Source organism: Lichenostomus cassidix, chromosome 3, assembly GCF_008360975.1.
Source record: "Lichenostomus cassidix isolate B80296 chromosome 3, HeHo_3.0, whole genome shotgun sequence".
NCBI lineage: Eukaryota > Metazoa > Chordata > Aves > Passeriformes > Meliphagidae > Lichenostomus > Lichenostomus cassidix.
Genome location: NC_139483.1, coordinates 43059153 through 43066014, shown reverse-complemented (window position 1 = coordinate 43066014; position 6862 = coordinate 43059153).

The following is a 6862-nucleotide window of genomic DNA, read 5'->3' as shown; positions in this document are numbered from 1 at the left end:
TCGGATAAAAGATATAAAAACAAATCTGATTTTTTTTTCCTTCCTGGTGAAGGTCACTGCCAGGAATAGCATGGGAAATAATTAATGGAGGAAGAAATGTTCCCCTTCAACTTAGAAGTATTGTCTTGCTTTACAGTTTTGTTCTCCTCTTTGGACTCCCATAACAAATACCAGCAAACACACAGGGCCTTTCTCCCCGAAGCCACTGACGGATATCCCACCCGGCAGGCAGGGACTGTCTGCGCAGTGCTCATGGAGTCTGTCAATGGGTATCCCCTTCCCTGGCACTCCACCCCAGCACTGTGCTGAATGGGCCTGTGAGGCTGAATGGGGCTCTACGTAATGGCAGCCAATTTTCCTGGTGGCAGGGAGGCGCCGTGCCAAGGCTGTGTGTGAAAGCCTGCTGCTGGGAGGGTTTCACCTCTTTCTCTCTGCTCCTGAGCACTGGGGAGGTGGGTTATCTTCTCCTACACTCTCAGTCCCTGTGCTTTGTGTGGGAAGACACGGATGACATTGTGACCATTGCTCTTGCAGTGGCACAGGCTGTTTTCTGCTCATCCCTAGAGACCTGGAAGGCTCTGAGCTGCTCATTTTCTCCCCATGGACCAGCACTGCATTTACAAATGTGCAAGCTGCACACTTGCAGCTGTGCCTGTGGGTACAGTGTGTGTACAACACTATCTGGGGCAGGAGGGATCCACAATGCAGCCCATCTGCTGTGCAGGAATGCTGAACTGCAGTTTAATTCCCTTTCCTCACAGTACTCTTTGAGTGGGGACAGGCAAAGAGAGGAGTGAGTGACTCTGCTTCATGTCACCACCCTGCAGGCTGGAAGCTGGGCAGCTGCTGGGGCTGAGGGGCTGCTGCTCCTCGGGGCACTGCTTTGTTTTCTTCCAGGTGGCCATCTCAGGGAGAAATGCTGGTGGGAATCTCTGAGCGTCACACTGCTGACTAAAATCTCCAGCATGTGATTCTGTCCCTTCTGCCACAAAGGACTGGTCATGTTTTCCATTCTTGGCTCCATGTGGCTGCTCTGAATATCCCAGGTTATCTCTGCACCAACCAGCTGTCTTCCCTGCTGCTTGGTTCACCAGGCCTTCATCTCTGCTCAGTGCCATGCCAGGGTCATAAAGGCAGTTAGCAGAAAGTAAGATACACTTCTTGTTGGAGGACTTTTCACTTGGGAGCCTGGGAAGTAAGAGTTCAGATCCTCCCTCCTTCAACCATAACTCAATAGTTGACTTTGAGGGGTAGGAGCACTGCAGAAGTCCGAGTAGCCTGGAGCTCCCATACAGCACAGGAAAAACCTATTATGGGAAAGCTGCTAATAGCAGGGGCAAGCTCTTAGCCGCATTTTCCACTGATGTTACAGACTCTGGAGAACCAGCTTGTTTCAGACAGGTTTCCAAACTGCTTTTTGGTGTTTATCCAAAGACTTGGGGCCACACATTCTCTTCTTTGGGCCTTTCACAGCTGCTTCTCCTTGAAATGATTGCAAGGGGTGCTGATTTGGGTGGGATGACCTGTTGCTCTCAGATTTTTTTCTTTGGAGCTCCTCTGTCAAGAAAGACTATAAGACATAATCATTAAAATACTTCTAGATCACCACAAGTTGTCAAACTTCTTGTTTTGATCCCTGTGAATGTCACATTTGTGAGCTCATTTACGACAGCTATTATCTCCTTTTTATTCACTGAAAAAAAAGAAGTTATGTAATTCAAGTTTTTCCTTCTTCCTTCTCTTTTTGCACTCAAATTTGCCACATTTGCAGATAGACTGTGCCTATGGTTATCATCTGGTGTGGTGCATCGGGAAGCAGATTCACAGAGGTGGCTCTTTGGTGCTGAGCACTTGCTGTGTCAGGGGATTTACATCAGACTCCCTCAGTTCTGGTTCCCAGGGACTGGACACTCAATAGAGGTTGAAGTGCAGGAGTTGTGCTCCTGGAGTCCATCTCCTCATTTCCTTTCACTCAAATGGAATCCAGATAAAAAATTGCTCCCTGACATAAATCAAAACACAGCAAGTGCAACAAACAGGGCATTTGCCTCATAAACTCACTCATGATACAAACAAAGCCCAGGACATCGAAAGGCCTGTCAAAAGACCAAGGTCAAAAGACCAAGGTCAAGAGACCAAGGCCAAGAGACCAAGGCCAGGCACATCACTTTACCTTGAGGTCCCACATGGTTTGACCATGTGGCAAATGGGTCAGTCCCTTGGCTAGTGAAATAGCTGTTTATCTTGGCTGAGCAGCTCTCTTATTCTTTCTTGGATATAGCTGCTAATCTATTCTTCTCTCCTTGTACACGTCCCCAACCCTCCCTTTTGCCAAACCCTCACTAAGCATATACATATATATCTGTGTGTGCGTAGGCAGTCGTGTCTGCTGCCGGGATTTCCTCCCAAACAATACCTGTTGTGCTGGCCACAGCAGTTCTCTTGGTTCCCATGCTCAGAGCAGTTTGAATTTCCTGCTGGCTCAGCAGCAAGACTTTCAGGGCTTTTTATACTTATTCTTCTTCGGGAGCCAAGCGGAGGAGCGCAGTTTGCCTGTGAATAGTGAGCTGGCTGGGCAGGCAGCAGGAAGCTTGCATACTAAACCGTGTGAACTTTGAGGAGGGGAGGAAGGGGGCTGGGGGCTGCTGGCTGGGCTTCACGAGGCGTTTGTTGCAGCTCTCTGCCTTATAAACTCATCATCTCAGCACAGGGATGCTCTTTGCCAAAGGAACAATAATATCTGTAAAATGGGGGTGGAAAGAAGCAGGAGAGATGAAAATGGAATTATAGAGAAAACAGGAGGAGGGATTGGAACGTGGAGAACAGTGAGGAGGCTTGCGTTTTCATTATTCACATGAAAACTTGTGCATGGGTTCCCTGCACAGAGTGATGCCTCTACATCTCATGCAGCACTGCAGGGATCACAGGCCCTCTTGTTTATGCCCTTGCTGCCCCAACAGTGGCCACACCATCAGTGTTAGGGTAGCTTTTCTATATTTCTCAGACAAAATCAAAAGCACAGAAATGAAAACACACTTCTCTCTTCCCCCCTGCACCCCACCTCCACTCCTTTCTGTTTCTGTCAGCAAAGATTAATAAATAAGCAGGTTCCCATTAACAAGGATCAGGAATCGTGGTGTGGCTATGAAAGAGGGATTTGAAGAGCAGCACTGTGAAACACCAGCACCAGCTTGCCAGTCACAGGTGAAACCATACCTGGAGCAGGAGGAGAGGTGTTTCAGCAAGTGCTGTGGCTCCTCTGCAGGTGCAAGCATGCTGTGGGCATTCCTGGGAAAAGGTGGGAGGCAAGAGGAAGGAAGGAAGGAAGGAAGGAAGGAAGGAAGGAAGGAAGGAAGGAAGGACGGACAGGTTGAGCCCATCTGCTTGCACTCCTGCTGCCTGCTTCCTACCCATGTCTGCATAAATGAATGGGGAATAGGCTTTCCCTGTGCTTTGAAAATGAGGTGGCAGAGGATCGCACATTCTGCATAGACACCTCCTTAGCAAGAGCAGCCTGATATGGGTATGGTGCTGTGATAGTTATTGGTGGGATGGCCCTGTGCAGGGAGAGCATCTGTGTGTGTGTGTGTGTGTGTGTGATGTAGAGGTGAAAACGCTCAGCAGTGACAGACTGGGACATGGGGTTAGGTGAGGCTCTGTTAGTTCATTCCATAACATCATTGCGAAGTGATGCGACCTTCCTGGCCTGACCCAAAATAGCAACCCACAGCTTTCCTGCTGTTTGGCAGCACCCTTCACTGAGGGTGCCCATTACTCCAGGCCCTAAGTAATCCACACATACGCAGTAAATCCCAAAAGCTGGAGCCCTTGTTCCCCTACCCGGCTCAGGAGCTCCCTGTGTCTAGCTCCCAGCTGAGCACTGAGCAATGCAGCTTGGCACCTGCATCCTTGTGGTGCCCCTCTAGAAGGAGCAGCCTTCCTTGGAGGTCTGCGAGCGCTGGGAAAGTGGGAAGATACAGCTCCAGGTTCCAGACTGGGCTCCTGGAGAGCCAGTGGAGGTCCTGGGGAGAATTGCCTGCCAAGCTCATTTAGATCCCAAACAGTCTATACTTAGGCAGCTTGTGGCAGAGCACAGGCACTTCCAAAGGAAACAAATGTCTTCACCATGGTCTTCTTAGAAAGTACAAAAGCAGTCACAAATTTGGGGAATTTACGATCACATTAATGCATTTTCTGTCAATCTCTACTCCTGACTCAGCAGAAGCTCAGTTTAAATTACATGTACTTGATGACTTTGATGCAGACTATGTCTGTTTTTAAGACTATCTAATGTTTCTTATAAGACCAAGTGTTCAGTTGCTTGTAAGCCCCTGAACGCTTTATCTATCTACCACTTACATGTTCTGGGTATCTGTCGCAGGCTGAATGCATCTGGGAAGCTTCAGCAAAAAATGTTTTTGCTTGCTTACAAGAAAGAGATGAGAGAAACAATTTTTTTTCTTCATATTCAAACATGTTCTTAAAGTGATCTGTTGATGAACTCTAGCACTTTCTGCCTCTAAAGGAGATGCTTGAAATTTGGCAGATATCAGGAATGCACCTTTGGTTGTTTTTCACCCGGAGAAAAAAGTAAGTTGAACTAAGAAACCATAGGGGAAAAAAGGGCCTCAGATCTCAGCCACTCAACAGAAACTTCTTAAGAGTTAGAATCTGAATTCTCTGAAGACACTTGCTCAGTGGAAACTTGTTCAAGTCTGGCAGCTAAATCACAGATGATGGTATGGCAGGCACAATGCAGCCTCCTGCTGCAGGTGCCAAGCAACAGCTCTTTGACATTGTTTCTCTGTGCTGACAGGGTTGCCACAGTGGTGTGGACCAGAGCCTGGAGGTGCTCCCAGATGATGTGCTCCTTTGCTGATACGTATGTGAACATGCAGGAAGGCTGATGTTGACTAGGGCTAGGACCTGGCTGAGGGAGGGAGGGAGGGAGGGAGGGAACCCTACAGCAGTGTGGTGCAATGGCTGGGATCCCCTGCCTGGAGAGGGGAGCTGATGTCCGATGTGGAGGTGGACATGGGAGCAGGGCCAAGACAGAAGACAGGATGGAAGGACCAGGAGGAGCAGAAGTCAGATTTAGGAGTATCCTCACCAGATCATACCTCCTGCAGAACCTGGGGTACAGCAAACCCAGGGAATTCTGCTGCTCAGTAATTGTCTGTTGTCAGCAAATATGTGGGGAAGCTGTTGGCACAGGCTGTGAGTCATTTCTGCCTGCTCCCTCAGCAGAGGTTGTTGGGATATCAGTATTCCCAGTTATTCTGCTTTTCAAGCATGATGGAATTAACATCTGAGAATAAAAGCCAGTCCTGCTGGTGAGTCATGCGGTAGCCAGTGTGATGTCACATGATGGGATTCCTGCATTTTGCTTTCAGTTTGCCATGTGTAAATCAAGGAAATAACACAAACCCAACATAGATTGAAAGTACAGGAAGCTTGTAGGGTCAAGCATCGGCAGCTAGAAATGATTGATTTAACACTTGCCATCTGAGTCCCATCTGCAGAGGCACCATGACAGTGTTGCTTTTAGCTACAGGACCAAATGCATATGTGAATATTCTTTTTTCCCAGCAACAGCTCTGTATCTTTTAATGCCCAGGGCAGAGAGTTCTCAGGGGAGTCGAGGTTGTGTGGGGAAGGGTCCTTGTCCTGCCTAATTGCAGCTGTGCAGAGTGAGAGGAGGATCCCTGCTTCACCTTCAAGGCCACTTCCAGCCCTCAGCGTTGGTGACGGTAGGCAGCACCTGCATCCCTGGGCTGCAGCAAGACCAAAACAGATGGGGTCCTCAGATAAATTATCTGCCAAACTCAAACAAGCCCGCATTAGGCACATGCACAGTGAGGCTTTGTATAACTTGACCAGAGGTGGGGAAAGTTAGGATCATTGCAAAGGAGCATCCTCCTCCCCTAGCTGAGTATCAGTACTGGCCTCTGAAGACAGACACACTTAATCTCTTGATTTGAACAGAGCAAGCTAACATATACCTTTCTAATCTTATTCTAGGAGACAGTTAAAGTATTTTAGCTAAAAATTACCAAAAGAGTTTGCCTGAGGCAGACATCCGGCATGGTATATTTGAGCTCAAGCAAGCCATCTCTAATGGGAAGAGCTAAGCAACTTTAACTCCAGACAGTGCTCACAGGGGGAAATTAGAAACTGGCTCTGTGGATGGCCCCACCAGAAAACATGTAGGTGTGTGTGTGAAATCCTGCTGCTACACATCCGGTTATCCAGTTGCTACAGGCAAGTACTGACCTGCGCTTGTAATGCGGCATTTGCAGGCTCCAGGGGTGGACTTGCTGTTTTGCAGACCTACCAGATGCTTCGCGCTTTGCTGTTGAATCAAATGCTGGGGAGAAATGGTATTTTAGCGATGTTAAAATGTGAAGAGAAACACTTTGGATTTCTCTTCCCCTGCGGGCGGTGCAGGCACAGGGGGACAGGACGCGGCTGGTGTGCAGCATACATGGTGTGTGCGGCAGGTTGTTTTGCAGAAAGGTGTCACCCTCATGGCTGTGAGTGGTCCTGGGGACTCACTTGGCAACCTCTGCATCAGCTGAAGTTTTGGTAGGGGATTGAGAGGGCTGCAAAGGTCACCGGCAGGGGGTTAGCAGCTCAAACTTCCAGTGTGCATTTTCCCTTTCTGCAGGAAGAGGTATTTTCCAGTCTTGTTACACTTCATCTAGAGCTCTGTAAACAGCACTCTCTCCTTGATGTTGACACCTTCAAATGATTTTATCTTCCTCTTAGGGATTTACTTACCCAAACTGTACTATTTAGTTATTTAATTTTCCCTTTAGTTATTTGGTTGTTGTTCATTGTTGAATTCTTTCCAATATGCCAA